This window comes from Gossypium arboreum, chromosome 3 (assembly GCF_025698485.1).
Source record: "Gossypium arboreum isolate Shixiya-1 chromosome 3, ASM2569848v2, whole genome shotgun sequence".
NCBI lineage: Eukaryota > Viridiplantae > Streptophyta > Magnoliopsida > Malvales > Malvaceae > Gossypium > Gossypium arboreum.
In genome coordinates, this window is record NC_069072.1 from 84,268,231 (window position 1) to 84,290,828 (window position 22,598).

The 22,598-nt window shown below is 37.0% G+C and overlaps 1 pseudogene; it reads left to right on the forward strand.

Moving 5' to 3' along the window:
* Positions 1-12,392: 12,392 nt before the first annotated feature.
* On the forward strand, positions 12,393-22,148 carry LOC128290579 (uncharacterized; annotated as a pseudogene).
* The last annotated feature ends 450 nt before the right edge of the window (positions 22,149-22,598 follow it).

The following is a 22,598-nucleotide window of genomic DNA, read 5'->3' on the forward strand; positions in this document are numbered from 1 at the left end:
GGGCAATCATATGGAAATTTTAAGAAGCGAAATGTGGGTCCTAAATCTCGGACTACTCACTGGCTAGTGTGGGAAATATGAGATTTGTTAAACCCGAAAGTGCCGGTGTGGTAGAAATCATTTTGGTCCGTGCGAGCAAATGAATGTTTTCGATGTGGTTCTCCTGGATCATTTTATTAGAGACCTGCCAGAGAGAGTGAGAAAGAAAAATTTCGAATGTAAAAGCTAGTGGTGCGGACTCGAGGGAAGGTATCCGAGAAAAGTAGGAAGTGAAACAAGCAGTAAGAATGTAGCCAGGGATGCACCGGTTAGACCTGAAGGAAGGGCTCCGGCTAGAACTTATGCTATTAAAGCGCGTGAAGATGCTTCCTCACCTGATGTGATTACCGGTACATTTTCTCTCTATAATGTTAATGTTATTGCTTTGATTGATCCCGGTTCTACTCATTCATATGTGTGCATGAAATTGGTGTCTAGTATGAATATACCTGTTGAGAATCTGAAGTTATGATTAGAGTGGCGAATCCGTTAGGCAAATGTGTGACTGTTGATAAAGTATGTAAGAAATGTCCTTTAATGATTCGGGATCATTACTTTCCGGCCGACTTGATGTTGTTGCCGTTTGATGAATTTGATGTTATTTTGGGTATGGATTGGTTGACATTGCATGATGCTATAGTAAATTGCAAAGAAAAGGTTATAGAATTAAAGTGTGGAAATGGTGAAACTCTGCGGGTTGAATCAGATAAATCAGAGGCATTGCCTAGTGTGATTTCTTCAATGTCGGCTCAAAGATATCTGAGAAAGGGTTATGAAGCTTATTTGGCGTATGTAATTAATACAAAAGAAGTTGAAAAGAAAGTTGAATCAGTCTTGGGTTGTGTGTGAATTTGCGGACGTATTTCGGAAGAATTGCCGGTTTGCCTCGGTCGGGGAAGTAGAATTTGGTATTTATTTGATACCGGAACGACTCCGATCTCGATTGCTCCATATAGAATGGCACCAACAGAGTTGAAAGAATTAAAGTCGCAGATTGCAAGAGTTGGTGATAAAGGCTTTGTGAGACCGAAGTTTTTCACCTTGGGGTGCTCCGTGTTATTTGTGAAAAGAAGGATGGTTCTATGAGATTATGTGTTGATTATCGGCGTTAAATAAGGTGACAATCAAAAACAAGTATCCGCTTCGAGAATTGATGATTTGTTTGATCACCTAAAAGGAGCGACATGGTTTTCAAAGATTGACTTGAGATCTGGGTATTACCAAGCTGGGGTAAAGGAGTCGGATGTACCTAAAAGCGCTTTTAGTACAAGGTATGGTCATTATGAATTTTTAGTTATGCCATTCGGATTGACAAATGCTCTTCTTGTGTTTATGGATTTAATGAATCGCATATTTCAGCCATACTTGGACAAATTTGTTGTGGTGTTTATAGATGATATTTTAATTTATTCAAAAGATGAGATGAACATCTTTGAGCATTTGAGGATAGTTTTGCAAACTTTGAGAGATAAGCAACTGTATGCTAAGTTTAGTAAAAGTGAATTTTGGCTCCGGAAGTTGGATTTTGGGTCATATTTTTTGGTGATGGTATACGGGTTGATCCTAGTAAAATTTCAGCCATTGTTGATTGGAAACCATCGAAAACGTGGCGAAGTTAGAAGTTTCTTGGGGCTAGTGGGTATTATCGGCGGTTTGTAAATGGATTTTCTATAATTGCTGCTCCTATAACTAGATTACTCGAAAGGATGTTAAATTTGAATGGACGGAAGAATGTCAACGAGTTTTGAAGAATTGAAAAGTTATTAACAGAGGCACCAGTGTTAGTACAGCCCGAATCGGGTAAAGAATTTGTGGTGTATAGTGATGCTTCTCTAAATGGTTTGGGGTGTGTGCTCATGCAAGAAGGAAAAGTGGTGGCATATGCTTGAGGCGCTTAAAACCTCATGAGAGGAATTATCCTACTCACGATTTGGAATTGGTCATGGTGGTGTTTGCTTTGAAAATTTGGCGACATTATTTGTATGGTGAAAATGTCGGTATATACCGACCACAAAAGTCTTAAGTACTTGATGTCACAAAAGACTTGAATTTGAGACAACGAAGATGGTTGGAGTTGTTGAAAGATTACGAGCTTGTTATTGATTATCATCCGGAAAGCGAATGTGGTTCTTGATGCTTTGAGCGAAAGTTGTTGTTTGCTTTGAGAGTTATGAACACTCGGTTGAAAGTGTCAAATGATGGTTCGATTCTAGCGAGTTAAGAGCAAAACCAATGTTTTTACAAGAGATTTCTAAAACTCGTAAAAATGATCAAGATTTGCTAGCCAAAAGAAAATAAAGTGTGAAGTCGACACGGGATCGATTTGAAATTGGTTCGATGGGTGCTTAATGTTTAAAGATCGGATTTGTGTACCAAGAATGAGGAATTGATTCAAAAGATCCTCAGGAAGCACATAGTGGTTATTTCTCGATTCATCCGGGTAGTACGAAAATGTATAATGACTTGAAGAAAATGTATTGGTGGAATGGAATGAAAAGAGATATATCGAGTTTGTATCCAAATGCTTAATTTGTCAACAGTGAAAGTTTGAACACCAAGTACCTTCAGATTACTCCACCTATTATGGTTCTGAATGGAAATGGGATCGGATTACTATGGATTTTGTTTCAGATTGCCATTGACTCGGAAAGAAAGATGCCATCCGGGTAATAGTTGATGATTAACTAAGTCGGCTCATTTTATCCCTAATGCGTATGAATTATTCTCTTAACAAGTTGGCTGAATCAGTATATTAAAGAAATTGTTAGATTACACGGAATACCATTATCGATTATTTCGATAGAGATCCAAGGTTTACCTCGCGGTTTTGGCAAAAGTTGCAAGACGCGTTAGGTACGGTTAAATTTCGATCTTGCTTTTCATCCACAAACCGATGGACAATCGAGAGAGTAATTCAGATTCTTGAAGACATGCTCAGATGTTGTGTATTAGAATTTCAAGGAAGTTGGGAAAGATATTTGCCGTTGGTAGAATTTGCTTACAACAATAGCTATCAGACGAGCTTGAAAATGGCACCTTATGAAGCATTGTATGGTCGCAAGTGTCGAACGCCTTTGTATTGGACTGAACTCAAGGAAAATCAGATTTATGGAGTTGATTTAATAAAAGAAATCAAGAAAAGTGAAGATAATTCGAGATTGTTTGAAAGTCGCTTGAGATAGATGTAAATCTTATGCGACCCTAAAGCGAAAGGACATTGAGTTTCAAGTTGGTGATAAGGTATTTTGAAAGTGTCTCCATGGAAGAAAGTCCTTAGATTTGGACGAAAGGGCAAGTTAAGTCCGCGTTTTATTGGACCGTATGAAATAATTGAAAAAGTTGGACCGGTAGCATATCGGCTAGCTTTACCACCGAATTAGAAAAGATTCATGATGTGTTTCACGTATCTATGTTACGTCGGTATCGTTCGGATCCTTCATATAATTTCACCGATGAAATTGAACTGCGACTGATATGACTTATGAAGAAGAACCGATTAAGATTTTAGCTCGAGAAGTCAAACAACTAAGAAATAAAAGTGTTGCACTTGTGAAAGTGTTTGTGGCAAAAGCATGGGGTAGAAGAGACTACATGGGAAACTGAAGAAACTATGAGAAACCAATACCCACACTGTTATGGGTAAGATTTTCGAGGACGAAAATCTTTAAAAGGGGAGAGTTGTAATATCCTAAATTAGGGCTTAATCGGAATAGGGGTTTCGTGACCACAAATCCGAGATAGAAATAATTATTTTACAATGATTTTGATGTTTATGATATGATTGCATGATTGTGTGAAAATTTCGTGATGAAATTCTATGCCTAAAGTGCTTAAATTGAAAGTAGGGACTAAATCGAATAAGTTGCAAAACTTGCATTCTAGAAGTTTTTAGTATGAAATTGTTTTGGAATATTAATGAGGAGGTCTTAAATAGCAATTTTACCAATTTTAAGTTCATGGACAAAATTAGGACATGGAAGGAATTTTGGAAAGTTTAGTAGTAAGGGTATTTTGGTCATTTAGTTATTAAAATGAATTAAAAACAAAATTAAAAGCCAATTTTGTCCATCTTCTTCATTAGGCCGAAATTTCAAGGGTTCTCCATAGCTAGGGTTTGTTTCAAGCTTCCAAGCTCCATAGTAAGTGATTCCAAGCCCCGTTTTTAATGATTTTTACGTTTTTGAGATCCCGATAACTCGATAAAGCTTATGTTAGCAATAATTTAACCTAGGGTTTATATTTGGAAAAATACCCATAGGTGAAATTTGTGTATTTTGATGTTTTATGATAGAATATGAAGTTTTAAATTATGTTAGACAACTTGTACTACTCGATTTTAAGCAAAAACGAGTAAAAGGGCTTAATCGGTAAAAATACCTAATAGTCACAAGTACATGTTAAAGTGAGAATTTGATGTTGCCATAGAAGAGAAAAGTGATCAGCATGTTGTAAAACATAAGAATAAGGAATAAAGTTTAATCCCGAGCCTAGGGGCAAAAATGTAAATATGCAAAAGTTTAGGGGTAAAATTGTAATTTTGCCAAAATTTGAGTTAAGGATTAATTTGATAATGTGAGTATTAAATAAGCTAAATGTGTTATTTTAGATCAAGAAAGACGTGGAATCGATCTCAATCGAGGAAAAGAAAAGATTGTGGACTAAATTGCAAAATCTTTGTATTTTGGTACCAAGGTAAGTTCATGTGTAAATAATGTAGCATAATTGTTATTTTTAAGTTATTGATATTAATTATGTGTTATGCTGAATTTTATTATGAAATGTATGCTTTGTGGTTAATTTCAAATAATATGTAAATTATGTGAACTACTTGTTAAATATAATTGTTACCGAGTATTGATTTCGGCATTCTACTAAGACGGCAAGGATAAGTGTTCGAGGAAAAGCCCGTTTGAACCTTAGGAATAGATTAGGATACAAGTGACATGTCACTAGGATGGTTGAGCATCCGAACTCGTTGAGTTGAGTCCGAGTTCACTTATGGATGCGAATGTCCGAACTCGTTGAGTTGAGTCCGAGTTCGTGAGATGTAACTAGGCATCCGAACTCGTTGAGTTGAGTCCGAGTTCACTTATGGATGCGAACGCCCGAGCTCGTTGAGTTGAGTCCGAGTTCGCTTATGGGCGGGTTACATGATTGCTTGATTGAATATGTGGCACTTATGTGCAAGTTATCCATGTATCCAAATTATATTCGATGTGTTCAACGGGTAAAGTTCTACTCAAATGGAGGAAAATTTCGAGATGTAAAGAGACGTATTGGTAAGTGATATGAAATGGATATTTTGGACAGGTATGTATTTAACCCTCGGGTTGAGTATTGATACAACCACGATTAGGTAATAAGATGATGAAGAATGATTAAAATGTGATATGTGTTTTAGTGATGTATGCTAATGTTGACCGGTATAACTGTTTGTTATGTTACTTATTATTTGCATATGAACTTACTAAGCATTTATGCTTACTCCTCCTTCTTACTCATTGTAGTTTTGGACAAGCCAGCTCGAGAGTCGGGATAGGTCAAGGCTCATCACACTATCCGTAAGATTTTTGGTAAATGGCTTGTAAATTTAAGTATGGCATGTATAGCAATATACCCATTTTGTGTAAATGATCTTATGGTATGGTTGTGAAATGGTTGAGGAAATGCTTGATAATGATAAATTATGAAAATGGTTAGTTTAGATTATGTTTGATGTTAAGGAAAACCATTAAGATACTTAGTGCATAAAAACTCATAAAAAGGATGAAATTTACCATAAATAGAATACCGCAGCAACACTAACGTGAGTTTGAAAATTTACTAAAAATCATAGAAATTGAATTTGGTGGTGAAATACATATCAAATTGAAGCTTATTATGTCTAGTTTCACATGAAACAAATGAAACAAGTAAAGGAAGTATATGTTAGAAGATATTTTAATTTTAGTGAAACAGAGTCATAGCAGTTTCTGAATCCCCTATTCCTACTTTAGAAATTCACCATAAATTGTAAAGATATAATTAGGTGGTTTATTTTATATCCTCAGAATCCTTATTGAGTCTAGTTTTAGTATAAGCAAACCTCATAGTCATATGAATTTTGTACAGATAGAAATGTGGTTCGTAGTAAACAGAGGTCAGACCAGTCGAGTTTTGAAATAGGGGTAACTTTAACTAATAAACTGTACTAATTGGCCCAACCAAAAATTCTAGAAAAAAATTAGTAGATAGTTTTATGAGTCTAGATTCAGGGAAAATTTACAGATCTTAATTTTGAGTTTCGTAACTCGAGATATGATTTTTCTTGTGACTGTGACGCAAGTAGCTTAAAAGCTGTGAATGTAGAAACAAATAATTCAAAGTTCTAAAAATGTTAAACTAAGCTTAGTAACACCTCATACTCGACTCCGGCGACGGTCTCGGGTGTGGGGGCGTTACACCTTCTTTCATAGAAAAGGGTTCAAGACTACTAAGCAGATGGTCCGATTCGAAATGCTAAAATAGATCCTTGCTAAGCTTCTTTCCCAAGTAGTTGCCGATTGGCGACCTTGTCAATTGAATTCCCCACTCCTTCCGGTGCTACATCGAATCAAAAGATTAACCCAATTGGGAATTTCCACAACAGGATTTTTATCTCACTAACAATATCTGAGGTTGATACCTGATAAGTGGATTTCCCCTATTTCATGCCTAGAAGGCCCTATCTATGCTACTAAATATGGTAAGGGAAATGAATGAAATAAGCTTATTCAATTTGCATGTGGTAAGCCAAACCATTTTCTCTTCTTCTTCTTTTTTTTTTTTTTTTTTGCATCTACAATGCTTTAAGTGGTATTTCAACAACGAAAATCTTGGTACCAAAGATGGTGTGCCTTCAGAGGTGGAGCCAATTACCCGCTTTCCTGGTTGCCATGTACGTGGCATCTAGGGATGGGACCTTCTGCCCAATTCTTTTCTTACCTCGAACGGGAGTCGTCATCATTGATGGTCTTTCTTGAGGAATGGTTCCCCCAGGTCATTCATCAATCCTCCTTCAAGCTAGGGGATGGCTGGTAGGAAAGGTCTCTTTGAGGCGAAATGGGCCAACCAGAATAACGTCCTTTGAGAGTTCGAGATGTAGGAGCGAATCTTTGACTTTCGGTTTTGAGGATCTAATTTTCTGGTGTCGTTGGGTACGGGTTTGGGTACCAGTGACTCAAGTCTTTTACAAATAGATTATTGTAGAACTTTTCCTAATTGAGACCAATCTTTTTTCTCACATATCTATGAATGAGGAGAATCTACGAGGATACGCGGGCAACCCACGTATGAGAGTTCTGGTCCTTTCGGCTCTAATTCTTTCTCAAATTAAACAGATTGGGATGGGAATGGATCAGTGGGTAGGAGTCCTTAATAGAGCTACAATGAAATAGCCTATTTTAGGGTATAAACCTTATTTATGGAAGGGAAGACTTTAGAAAAAATAAATAATACATTTGACTCAACCCCGTGTTTTTAGGTTAGGATGAGCCTTAAAAAAGCTTATTTTTTATTAGTTTCTCCGGTATAAGAGAATTAAAAACATTCTAATTGTGGCTTGTCGATTAGTGGAAATGGGCCGATGAGCTTTAGCCCTTGGGCGAGATCAAACAATTCTCTTTTTGAAGTCGTCCATTAACTAAAAAAGGCTTGCGGGCTTTCACCGGTAGGGAAGGTTAAAATTCAAAAAGATATGCCAATATAGCTTTAGTAGATCTAGTGGGAATGAGATTCTATGCCCAAGTCAGTCTCTTAAAAGTCAAGCTTGCCTAACAGCAGAAGTAGGACCTAGGACCATGTAACACCCCTCACCTGTATCCAACACCGAGACAGGGCTCGAGGCATTACTGAAACTTTACACTTTCAGTATATTAACTCGGGTCACAAAATTTCACTTGAAATTAAAACTTTTCAATCATGAATATCCCGTCTTTTGTATAGGCCTTCGAGACCTATAACAAACCTAAAGGCAATGCGGGACAAATTCGGGCACGTCCGATGAATCTTAGTCTCCTCAGAAAATTTTCCTTAACATAAAGGGTCACACGCCAATCTAGATGGGCCATGTGGACTCACACGCCCGTGTGGCTTGGGGCACGCCCATGCCCTTCAACCATAGGCAATACTGACTTATTAACGAAGCCAGGACACACACCCGTGCTGCCTGTCTGTGGACGACACTATCATTTGAACACAGCCATGGCACACGTCCGTGTGGCCTACCTGTGTACAACTTTGAGCTAAAAGTTTAAGTGTAGGGGACACACGGCCATAGCACACACCCATGGGAGAGAACCGTGTGTCCCACACGACCTAGACACACGCCCGTGTGTCCAACCATGTGGACTCTAATAGGCTATTTTCCAAGCCTTTAGTCACCCCTTTCTACTACTTGGGCTTAATGGTTACCAAATTTGACAGAAAACATGATTTTACACTTGTAAATAATCTTAATAAAGATAGTTGTATGCAAACCTCATATCATTGGTTTCTCACATGAAAGGTTATTTTCAATTTAGTGTTATAGGTTCCCACGTCACTTTATTCATCCAAAATTGGGTCGTTCATGTGACTCATTGTCAATTGGTAACAACCCATCACTTGTAATTAAAACCACGCATAATTTTGTAGGTCATAGCCTACTTCAATTAAGCCAATTTTCATGGCCGTATACAAAGAGATAAACACATTTTTACATGCCTTCATTTGGAAAATCAAATGACACATATAACAAAATACTCAAAAATACTATACATACCATTGAACAAAATAAACTAAATCTTTATACCAACGCTTGTCTAATTGATAGTGTGTTGACTCTCCAATCGTCTTCCAGTCCTTATGAGTCCTCGAGCTCTGCGAGACGGGGAAAAAGAGAGGGGTAAGCATTTTCATTCTTAGTAAGCTCGAATAATCGGAAAGTAAACTTACCGAGTAATTAGCATACATCCATACTTAAATCATGAAATCATCAATTATGAAATGATTTACTATCACATGCACTCAATCAATAAGTTAGTCACATAACAAAGCATCATGTAATTTATGTAGATGAGCTCATCATTCATTATCTTATTGACATACATCATATTAATCCCATTGAGTTTCTAGGAATCTCGATGGAATACCCATTATCCATCAATTCTTACGAATGATTATTTCACATATATGCACTCCCGCAAACCTCACATCTCATGGCAGGATTACCAGTCCAGGCTAAATCCCCCATATCATAAACTCATAAGGTTATGGCGGGATTACTGATCGTGATTTTTGGTGATAAGTTTTATAAATTTATAATTAATCGTTCTTGAAACTAACTATTATCACGATGTAGGCAAGTGTACCTATCGAACAATAGTATAGTTTTAGCAAGACCGGATTGCCGAACCCAAAGGAACTAAAAGTACTAGTAATGACTGTTTTTTTATTATCTAGCCTAAGAATAAGAGGGGTTGTTTTAATGAACTAATTAACTAGACTAAGAATTCACAGAAAATAGAATTTGGGGAATACCTTTGGAAAACGATTGAATTAGGACAATACTTAAGGAAGAATCCACCTAGACTTTACTTGTTTTTCTGACTCTGAATCGGACGATTTATTCATTTAACTTATTCTGTAGAGATCCTTAAGTTATGTTATTATCTCTATTCAAGACTAGTAACATCTAATCACTAGATTGAATAATTGAGACACCCTAGGGTTGCATTAACTCGATCTATGGATCCCCTTATTAGGTTTCACCCTAATTCGGCAAAATCTTGTCACCCTATCTCTAGGCGCGCAATCAACTTTGCTTAATTATAACAATTTTACTCTTAGACAGGGTCTATTCCTCCTCTAAATAAAAGCTTATCTTGAATCAATATCCTGGAATATCAAAACAAGATTTAAGAACACATAATTAAGAACAAGCCAAATATTTATCATACAATTCAAAAAATAATAACAAGATTTGTCTTAGGTTTCATTCCCCTTAGGTATTTAAGGATTTAGTTCAAAACTAAATAGGAAAACATCTCAGAAGAATAATGAATACAAAACATAAAGAAAACTCAAAACTCCTGAAGGGATATTGAGGGGAGATCTTCAGTCCTGATGGTGAATCTGGCTTCTGAGATGGATCAATCGGCTTCCTTTGAGCAGTTTCCTACCTCCTTCTCTCTGTGTGTCCCTTTATTCCTCCTCTAAGGTGTATTTATAGGCTTTGGAATACCTAAGAACCCTCGAAATTAGCCTTTCCCTAATTGGACTCAACTTGGGCTCGGCAGGGACACGCTTGTGTGACACGCCCGTGTGCCATTACTTCAGGCCGTGCTCGAACCTGTTAGAATGGCACGAGCGTTTGTTCTACCTGTGTGAGTCGTGCTTTGATTCTGCCAAATTGACACAGCCGTGTGGTCTGCCCGTGTGAGGAAGTCTAGGCCGTGTTGATTTCGTACTTTGGCCCATTTTCTCTGTTTTTTGGCCCGTTTCTCGTTCCTTTCACTCTTCTATTCTCTCTTAAGTATAAAACATGAAATTAAGGCATTAGAAGCATTGAATTCACCAATTCTAAGGGAAAATCATCCACAAAATGTGTTAAGCATGGGGTAAAAATATGTATAAATTACGGTTTATCAAATACCCCCACACTTAAGCATTTTCTTGTCCTCAAGCAAAATTCTCAACTCATAATCAAAATAAATTCTTCTTAACTTATAATATCTATCGAAAATATCTCAAACTAATTCATGAGTAGTCGTACATTGAGAATTCAACTAAAAGAACATTAGAGCTTCAAACATTCCAAGTTGAGTATTTAATCATGCAAAACTTAGGCATATCCCCTTATCTAAGTGGTTACCTCGATTCGAAATCTCACAGAGTTTAACATCCTCACTAAAGATTCACTCAAAGTGTTTAAGGATAATGAAGGTAGCATTAGCTTCTTCTCAGAATATGGAATTTAAATACTTAAGCTCAAAAACAAAAGATTACTATTAATGTGTATACACGGTTTTTTTTAAGAACGAGCCAAATAACATAGACTAACTATTAATAACAAGACATAGCTAAGTACTATTTCAATTCAAATATCGACAAAAATAGGGATCAAATTTAATTTAGGGGATTTCATCAATAATGGGTTAAGGGTTAATATTAAGGGTAATGCAAGAAATGGCTTGTTAGGCTCAAAGGGGTTCATTAGGGGTTAATCGTGGAAGTAGGCTTTTCATGACATGAATGGGTTAATCCTAAGTGCCTTTCTCATTTTGACATATCAAATCAAATAGTGTGGTCTTGACATGCATAATCAAGCAACTTCTAGAATAACAGTTCAATACTAACGCACTCATAATGAAAGTGAGCATGAAAGAATTAATAGATGCTCAAAAATCTCACAAAAATTATGGTTTTTTTATGTTTAAAACTTGTGAATTCCAACTCAAAGTAATACCTAAACTTTGGGGAAACAACCTAAAATTCTAAATTCTTTAAAATCAACTTATCATGCTCGATTCTCTAATGTCTTAAAGTTTAAACAATCAATGCATAAATGCCTATGTTTTAGTTCAAGATACATCAATCAAAATCATAAATCAATCAAAATTTATCCTAAATATGATATGAGAGCTTTTCAAGAGAACAAGGCAGTCATTCACGGATTTTTCTCATAATGAAATGAATAGCCCCCACATTTAAGATGTACATTGTCCTCAATGTACAAACATAGATATATAGAAAAGAATGTCAAAATAAGATAAGGAGAGAAGTGAAATTTCCTGAGTGATGAATGAATTTCCTTGAATTGGAGTTTCAGAGAATAACCGGCGTGAGGGTGGAGGAGGATACTCGGCGGTGGTGAAGGTTCATTAGTCCATAAGTCCTGCGCCAAAAGAATATTATATCTAAAATTGGTTATGGTCGTGATCGAGCAGGACATGGCAGTTGTGGAGAACCTTTCCAAGTGGAGTTTCGAGTCCCTGAGTAATAGTAAGCTTTGGAGCCTTTTATAACTGTGATAGAATCAGAAACTCTTTTAGAAATTTTATAAGGAAGAATGATTACTCGGTAGGAAATAGCCGGAATTCAAAATTGTTAAATAAAAATTATAAATCCTAATAAAAATAAGATGAAAGAAAAAAATAAAAAGTAGTCTTAAAATAAAATAAAAGTAAAAACATAAAATAATAAATAAAAGTTTTTAAACATATTCATCGCTAGATGGATCGCGAGGTGGGGGTGGTGATGAGATGTGGAGATGCTGATAGATCTGCTGTAGAGTAGCATCAATGTTGTCAAATCGTTGAAAACACTGCTGCTCGAATCGAGTGAGGCGCTCAGAAATGTCAGCATATGAAGCTACGCATCAGCTGGACGAGAAGGTGGTGGTGGCTGAGACGGTGGGTCCTCGTGCTGTGGAGGGACATCATCAGTAATATCCTCGGGGGCCTCCTCCTCAGTAGATTGGGTGAGACGATATTGAGGAGGGTAGGTTCCTCCGCGCTTTTCGATCATCCTCATGCTTAGCATGCTCGAGATACCTTGTGGAGACATCTGGCCAATGAGGGTCAAGAATGATTCCTGGGCCGTGGTGTTGAGGAGCCTGAAGTGTCGAGCCAACCGATTAACATAGGGGCCAATGGAAATGACCCCCTTCCTATGCCGCTTCATCTGGTGTTGAATGGCGAGGGTAATGAAATAGGCAAGGTCGATGATGTGCCCGTGCAACATACACCATAGAAAGTAGGCGTCGTAAGTGTTGACGACGCCAGTGCTCTCTCGCCTTCCTGTTAACGTGTGAGCCAAAATGGCGTGTAGGTACCTCAGAGATAGAGGAAGAGCCGATGCCTTGGAGCGGTTAGGATTATAGGTGGCTGAACCTGCTACTAGTGCGTCCCAGCACCGTGAAGGAGAACGATGGATATGGCAGTTGAAAGTATCTAAGTCATTCTCCTCCTTGAACTCCTCCGTATATAGGCCCAATGCAGTATCGAATTCTGGGATGCTGAGCTAGCAGACTAATCCGCCTAGGCGAAATTAGACCGTGCTGGGATCATCGTAGTTCGTCATTACGGTCTAAAGATGAAACGTTGAGCATAGTTCCATCGTGAGCTTAAGATATGTTGGCTCGATGATCCCAAAGAAAATCTCCCAAGGGTCGGTGGTTAGGAGGGCCTGAATCGCATCAGCCAACTGAACTTGTTTTACTGCAGCCCAGTCGATGCAGCAGCCTGCAATTAAAGGTTGGGCCTGGAGTATTTGGAAAAGTTCTTCTTGAGGCTCGATGGGAAATTACAGGAAAGGGTGGCGAATTTTTGCGGCAGGACCCGAGGAAGATGATGCTCCCTTCTTTTTCTTTGAAGCAGGGATAGCAGTTTTCTTTCCTTGTGAAAACGACATTGTATACCTACAAGCAAAACCATTATTTCATCGTGAGGAATGTTCAAGGTAATACAAAAGCAAATCCAATAAGGCAGAAGTCATAAATTAGAACTAATATTCTCAGTCACAACTACTAGCAAACTTAATCAAAAATAATTTTATGGTGTATCATTAGCATGACAAAAGTATGAGTTTCCTAAAAAAATGGAAAATAATTCTACGTTAGTACATTTTATTGATGGAGAATATCAACCCAAAAGTCATGAGTATTTTCACTTTAAACTAATAAAATGTAGCACATAAATCATGCAACGAGGAAGAACTTCAACATGAAAAGATAATAACTACTCTAGATATGAAATGTGAGTGATAAAGAGATGAAAAGAACATAAAAAATGCATAGTACTATGATAACATAACATGAAAAATGAGTGCAATTAAAGGGAAAAGAGTAAACAAATGCTAGAAAGGGGAGAATGAGCATAAAAAATGGAGTTAGAGGTGGCGCACGGGCATGGCGGGATGGGCATGTGGACTTGCAGCGGCTAGGGTTAGGGTTTTTTGGGTGAAGAAGACAATGAATAGTATAGCCTATTTAAAGATTTTGGGGCAGACGGCCAGGGAACACACCCGTATTCCCCAATTTTTTCCCGTGTGACTCGCGAATTTTGAATTTGGGCGCGTCTGACATTTTGTCCACGCCCGTGTCCCTTGGGCGTGTGGGTGCACACGGTCGTGTCGCACAACCGTGTCTACCTTCGTTCGCTTCTCCCACGCCCGTGTATGTAGGCCTATGCCCGCGTTAATTTAACAGGTTTGCCCATGGTTGCTTGGCACAGGCGTGTCACATGCCCGTGTTAATTTGACAGGTTCAGCCATGGGTTCAAGGCACGGGCGTATCGCACGCCCGTGCTATTTTGGCAAGTTCACCCATGGCCATGTCGCACGGTCGTGGTGTTTTATCATAGCCCGTGTTGGGGAAATCTTTGTCCTATTTCCACACGGTCATAAGCACGCCCGTGTGCTTGGCCGTGTCTGAATGGTAAACATGTATTCAAGAGTTCCGTTAGTAAGTTAGGTGTTAAACACTAAAACTGAAAGAAGTTAATATAGTTAGTGCTCAGGTTTCCTCCAGAGAAGCGCTTATTTATAGTCTAAGCTCAACTTACCTCTCCATTGAATGGTCATGGTGGTTTGATGAGTTTATACTCCTCATTCCTGCTATTATTCTCATCAAAATAAGGTTTTAGATGAGTGTTGTTTACCTTAGAAGTGCCGAACTTGGGATGACTTACCTCGATTGTACCGAATGGAAAAATACTAAGTACCGTAAGAGGGATTTCTTCATTCAATTTGGTAGTGAAAATGTGAGGATCTGCGACATCTAATAATACTTTATCCCCAACCTTAAGTTGATTTGGGAAGGTATTGAGCTCGTTCTAGCGTAGTTTTGGTTTATCATGTGTTCTCGGTTTATGCGTCCTCCATTCATCTAGCTCCTCGATTTGTGGCCTTCGATCTTCATGAATAGGTCCTCTGCTACCGCTTGAGAATGGCTCTTGTACTTCCTTCAGATCCATTTCCTGCAAAGTAGGTTGCACCATATTGTCAGTTTTAATAGAATGGTTTAGACGATCACCATCAATTTTCGATGTGTTGCTAGAATTATGAGCTTGAAGGGTGATTGTTTCGTCTCCCACACGGAGTATGAGCTCACCTGTGCCAACATCAATAATCATTTTAGCAGTTGCTAAAAAGGGTCGTCCTAAAATCAAAGGTGTGTTGCTATCCTCCTCTATGTCTAGAACAATGAAGTCAACAGGAAATATAAATTTTTTGATTTTAACTAGCACATCTTCAATAATACCCCTAGGAAATCTTATAGTTTTATCTTCTAATTGAATGCTCATCCTAGTCTTTTTGGGTTTCCCAAGACCTAATTGTTTGAACAGTTTGTAGGGCATGACGTTAATACTATCTCCTAAATCAGCAAATGCATTATTAACATCTAAACTACCAATTAAGCAAGGAATCGTAAAACTCCCTCGATCTTTTAGTTTCTTGGGTAGTTTATTCTGTAGAATAGATGAGCAAACTGCGTTTAGCTCCACATGCGACGCCTCGTCCAACTTCTGCTTATTTACTAAAAGCTCCTTTAAAAATTTCATTGCATTTAGCTTCTGCGTTAGAGCTTCAATAAACGGTAAGTTAATATGTAATTTTTTTAAGAGTTTAAGGAATTTACCAAATTTTTCATCGGAGTGGTCTTTCCTTGTCGCATTGGGGTATGGCACACGAGGTTTATATTTGACATTCACTGATTTGTTTTTATTATGACCTACCTCTCCTTGACTTCTACTCACCACAGTTTCTTGCCTCGGTTCTGGCTCAGGCTCAACGAATCCTTCTTCATCTTGAACATTAATTGCATTGAGTTGTTCCCTTGGGTTGGGTTCAATATTAATTGGCAAGCTACCTTGTGGTCGCTCGGAGATTAGTTTGGACAGCTGGCCTATCTGAGTTTCGAGCCCTTGGATCGACACTTGTTGATTTTTAAGTGCTGTCTCGGTGTTCTGGAAACGGGTTTCTGACACAGAGATAAATTTAGACAGCATCTCTTCAAGGTTCAGTTTCTTTTCCTGTTGATAGGGTGGTTGTTGATGTAATGACCCAAATTCCCGGGCACCGAAAAAACGAGTCATAGGGCCTTCGTCTTAGGAAATTAAGTCCGTAAATATTTATTAAAAATATTTATGAGGATAATTATGAGTTAAATTAGAGTTTAATTAAGTGAATTTAATTTAATTAAGAGTGACTAATTAAAAGGACCAAATTGAATAAAGTGTGAAAGTTGAATTATAGATTAAAAGAAAATAAAAAGGACCAAAATGGCAATTATGCCATTTGTCCTAAGTGAGGCGGCATAAACATAAAAATCTGAGATTTTTATGTGTTAAAATATATATTAAATTATTATTATTAAAAGTAAAGTAAATAAAAAGGAAATAAAAGAAAAAGAAAGATAGAAAAGAACAGAGAAGCTCACGAAACAGAGAAAGAAAGGAAACGAAGAAAGAAAAAGGAAAAATTGGAGAATTGAAGCTTGAAAGTTGAATTGGTAAGTTAATTAAGTCCTTTCCTTTCTAATTTTGGTATTTTTAAAGCTTTAGAGAAAGATTTTCTTGAATTCATGAGAAAATATTGAAAATTAATGAAGGTTTGATTAGGGTTTATGTTGAAGAAATGATGAAACTAGGGATTAATTTGATAAAATTATGAATTTGAATTGAATTAGGGACTTAATTGTAAAACAAGCCATAAGTTTTGAGTTTTAGGAATTAAATTGAAAGAAATTCGGAATTATAGAAAAATGAAGAAAATTTGATAGCTATATGAATATTTTGATGGAAATTGAATAGAAATAAGGTTTGAATTGGTGTTATAAACTTGGTTATTCGCATTTTACATCAAAACAGTTTTGGGAAGTAGTAATGGTCTGACTTTGAAAATTCACTACAAATTGCAGGAATTAAATTAGAGGATGAATAAGATATGAAATTAAATCTTATTGGTTCTAGTTTCTTATAGTGGAAACAATGTAAGCAATGAATTTATGAATCAAGAGATATTTGAAATTTTGTAAGACTGGTTCAGGGTGATTTCGAGACACTCTGTTTTGACTTTGGAAAACCATTAGAAATTGTAAAAAAAATTATTATGGAGTATAATTTATATGTGTGAACTCCTTAATGAATCTAGTTTTAAAAGAAATAAATAAGAACTTATTCGAGTTCTTTACAATGAGATAATTGATTTTTAGTAGAGAGAGGTCAGAACTATCGAATGGAGTAACAGGGGAGTATTTAATGAATAAACTGTACTAATTGGATAGACCAAAAATTTTGAATATTTTATGGTAAGAAGATATACGAGTCTAGTTTCAAGGAAAATTTATGGATATTAATTTGGAGCTTTGTAGCTCAATATATAAATAATTTAGTAACAATGACTCAAACAGACAGCTTAATGGTGAAACTATATATCTTAAAAACAATGGTCAAATTTGCATGTTTATACTCATGAATTAAATTGGATCGTATTATATTAATTAATTATAATTATGCTAATTTTCGTAGCAAAGAAAGGAACCGAGGCATCCAATACAAAGGGGAAAGAGAAAGTAGTCGAGGAATAGCTTGGGGAAAATCGGTTTGTATTATCATAATTCAAAGTATTTATTATTGCATATTTAATTGTAATATATATATATGAATGTGCGTGAAAATGACTTGAATGTGAATTGTTGATTAGTTGTGATTACATTGAGAAATATAAGAGAATTGATTGAAATGTGAAAATGTTTTGGAAATGGAAATATGATCGAAACCCTATTAACTAGTCGGGCTTAGTGGATATAATTGGCATGCCATAGGATTGGAAGTGTTTAGGGATTCTTCGAGCTCGAGTCAATGAGGCACTAGGTGTGCCATAGATTTACTTCGGATAGTTTCGATGAGATTTTGGTAGCCACATTGCTTCGGCTTGGCCGATGAGGTACTTGGTGTGCCATAGATCTGATTTACTTCGAACTATCCGATGAGGCGTTGGTCGCCACTTTAGTGTGTTTGGTTGGATCCGCGTATCCACCTTGGTCCGATTCAGGGTAATAGGGCCTATAAGTGAAATGAGCAAAATTATCTGAATCTGATTATCTGAATTATCGAATGAAAGGTGAAAGAAAATGATGATACGAAATGTGAAAAGAAATTGTGTTGTGAAGTTGAAAGCATGAACTTTATGTTTATGAATTATGTATAGATGAAAGTGTTATGAATTAAGTGTTTACATGTTGGTGAAAATTTTATAATCATTTGAATGACATTAATATGACATGAATTGGCATATTCAATTGACTACTTGTGCATTTATGTTTTGAACTTGATTTGATGTTATGAATTGAATTATGATAATACCACTGGTATTTTCAATACTCAATGTCACGGTTGTTTTCCGTCTGCGCGAGTTAGGTAAAATAGAGTCGGTTCGCATTCAAAATCATCTCCGACTCCAGCTCATTTTGTGGTAAAAATCTTATCTTTTGGTAATGTGGCATGTACTAGGTTTTAGGTGGTCATTTGTATATATTTAATGTTTTGAATGTAAAAGATGGTGTATAAACTTTAAGGAGTTTGACGTATAAAGGGACGATTCCTAAGTTTATGAAATGAATGGTATATAGTTACATGTTATGTGGAAGTGAATTGGATTGGTTTGTATAATTGTGTTTAGTGTTTCAGGGAGGCCTGTAGAGTTAGGATTCGAATCCTAACCCCACGAAAGGTTCATATTAGGTCCGTAGAATCTCGATAAGGGTAATTAACCTTATTTTGAGTATAATTTTGTGGTTATTTTCGATTTGTAATAATAAAGTTTGTCTGGTTTCGGTAATGGCCTGTAACCCTATTCCGGGGATGGTTTGGGGTTAGAGGGTGTTACAATTAGTGGTGTCAGAGCTATAGGTTTAGCCGATTCTCGGATTAAAATCGAATTCGTAAGTGAGTCTAGAAGTACATACCACATTTGAGTTGGAATTGAGTCGGGATTTTTGAATGCTAACCTATTTAATTATTTATGTTTTATAGAGATTAAAGATGTTAGATGATCGATCAATTGATTTAAATGAAAGTGAATCAGCCACACCTAGTGTGAACCCGTTTATAGACCAACCTTCCGAGGTAGAAGAAGAAAACATTAGGGAAAGAGATGAAAAATGTAGAAATGAACCTGATATGTTAAGAGTTTTAATTGATGCTCTCTAGTAAGTAGCGGGAACTGTACCTGCTACCACATCTATACCTATTCCTAGACGGGCCCCGATTAAGGAATTGAGAAAATACGGTGCCACGGAATTTTCAGGTCTGAAAGGTGTTGATCCATCAGTAGCTGAGAATTGGATAGAAGCGACAAAAAGAATTTTACAACAGTTAGAGTGTACTCCCCGAGAAAGTCTGTTGTGTGCTGTATCTTTATTATAGAGTGAGGCATATTTATGGTGGAAATCTGTTATCCAACTCTTGCCGACTGATCAGGTATCATGGAATTTATTTCAGAAAGAGTTTCAGAAGAAATATATCGGGGAAATATACATTGAAAACAAGAAACAAGAATTTCTGACTTTGAAACAAGGTGAAATGACAGTAATAGATTATGAACGAGAATTTTCAAGACTTGGTAGATATGCATCAGAGTTTATACCGACTGAAGCCGACAGTTGTAAAAGATTCTTATGGGGACTAAGAGAAGAAATAAAAGTGCTACTGATATCTCAGCAAATTACTGAATTTGTTGATCTGATTGAACGGGCTAAGATGATAGAACAAGTTCTGGGGCTTGATAAAAAGACTGAACCTTCTAAATTGGTTGGGAAACGTACAGGAACTACAAGTTCGAATCCATTACCGAAAAGATTCCGAGACTCTAGAAGTGGTTAGAAATCTAGCTTCAGATCAGATAGAGGAGGAAAGAGTCAGGGGAAGCAAACTACAGTCTCTACTGGTAGTGTAAGAGGTCCATCTCGAGATACTATTATTCCAGAATGTGAGCATTGTGGGAGAAGACACAGAGGTGAATGTTGGCGATTGACTAGAGGATGTTTCAGATGTGGATCTACAGAACATTTTATTAAAGATCGCCCGAAGCGATAATCTGCACTGCGACATTACGAGATCGGTTCATCGCTTGCGAGGCGAGGATTGGGCAGAGGTGGTTTTGCATCTCGAGGAGGTAGTGCTAGAGGAAGTAGTGGTGTTGTCACACAGCAGTCGGAGGCCAGAGTTCCAGCTAGAGTTTATATGGTCAAAACTCGAGAAGAGAGGGATGCACATGATGTTGTAACAGGTATATTCTTATTGTATTCCGAACTTGTTTATATTTTAATTGACCCTGGGTCTTCGCATTCATATGTAAATTCAAAATTGGTTGAATTGGGAAAATTAGAATTTGAGATGTCTAGTGTAGCAATAGAAATGTCAAGTCCGTTAGGACAGATGATATTAGTAAATCAAGTTTGTCCGAGATGCCCGTTGGTTATACAAAATAAAATTTTTCCGGATAATCTATTGATTATGCCATTTGGAGACTTTGATGTAATATTGGGTATGGATTGGTTGTCTGAGCACGGTGTAATTTTAGACTGCTATGAAAAGAAGTTCAGTATTCAGGCTAATGATGGAAACAATATTGAGGTAAAGGCTTTTCGAAATAGTGGACCAACATGTGTTGTCTTATCAATGAAAGCTAGTAAGATGTTACAGCCGGGTTGTACAGCATACTTAGCTTATGTTATTAATTCAGATACAGTGGGTAGTCAATGCAGTAAGATCCGAACAGTTTGCGAATTTTTAGATGTTTTTCCAGAGGAACTACCGGGTTTACCACCTGACAGAGAAGTTGAATTTGCTATAGAGGTTTATCCGAGTACTGTTCCGATTTCTATACCCCTTTATCGTATGGCACCTACTGAATTAAAAGAGTTAAAGATACAGTTGCAAGATTTGTTAGATCGTGGTTTTATTCGGCTGAGTATTTCACCGTGGGGAGCTCCGGTATTATTTGTTAAAAAGAAAGATGGTTCGATGTGACTTTCTATTGATTATAGACAATTGAATAAAGTAACAATCAAGAACAAATATCCACTCCCTCGTATTGATGATTTATTTGATCAGCTGAAAGGAGCTTCTGTATTCTCAAAGATAGACTTGAGATCGGGTTACTACCAACTGAAAGTAAAAGAATGTGATGTACCGAAGACAGCTTTCCGTACGAGGTATGGTCATTATGAATTTTTAGTAATGCCATTTGGATTGACTAATGCTCCAGCTACTTTTATGGATCTGATGAACCGTATATTTCAGCCGTATTTGGATCAATTTGTTGTGGTCTTCATTGATGATATACTTGTTTATTCGAAGATAGAAATAGAGCATGATAAGCACCTCAGAACAGTGTTATAGACTTTGCGGGAAAAGCAATTGTATGGGAAATTAAGTAAATGTGAGTTCTGGTTATCAGAGGTTGTATTTCTGGGACATGTAGTATCAGCGGAAGGAATCAGAGTTGATCCGAAGAAAATTGAAGCCATAGTTCAATGGAAAGCTCCAAGGAATGTGTATGAGGTACGTAGTTTTCTTGGTTTGGCTGGATATTATAGAAGATTTGTAAATGGATTCTCGAAAATAGCCATGCTGATGACTAAGTTGCTACAGAAGAATGTTTCTTTTATATGGGATGACCAATGTCAGAAGAGTTTTGAGACATTGAAGCAAATGTTAACCGAGGCACCAGTTTTAACATTACCCGAATTAGGAAAGGATTTTATTGTGTACAGTGATGCTTCTTTAAGTGGTTTGGGTTGTGTACTGATGCAAGATGGAAAAGTTATTGCTTATGCATCTCGTCAGTTGAAACCACACGAGTGTAATTATCCGACACATGACCTGGAGTTAGCAGCTGTGATTTTTGCTTTGAAGATTTGGAGGCATTATCTTTATGGTGAAAAATGCTACATATTCACTGATCATAAAAGTCTAAAGTACCTTCTTTCCCAGAAAGAATTGAATTTGAGACAGAGACGGTGGATCGAGCTCTTGAAAGACTATGATTGTGTTATAGACTTACCATCAGGGAAAAGCAAATATAGTAGCGGATGCATTAAGTAGAAAAACAGCAATTGAGTTGAGAGTCATGTTTGCACAGCTCAGTATCACTGATGATGGAAATCTGTTAGCCGAGTTAAAAGTAAAACCGGTAATATTTCAGCAGATTAGAGCAGCTCAGTTGGGAGATGATAAGTTGGTGAAGAAAAGTGAGATGATACAGAGTGGTACAGTAGAGAACTTCAGTATTGATGCACATGGATGCTTCAGGTACCAAGATCGAGTTTGTATTCCAGATAACTCTGAATTGAAAGAACTAATACTTCAAGAAGCACATGATGGCTCATTTGCTCTACACCCCGGAGGTACAAAAATGTATCATAATTTACGAAATTTGTATTGGTGGCCCGGAATGAAAAGAGACATAGTTGAATATGTTGGTAAATGCCTTACATGTTAACGGGTAAAAGCAGAACATCAGGTACCGACTGGTTTACTTCAGCCTATTAATAT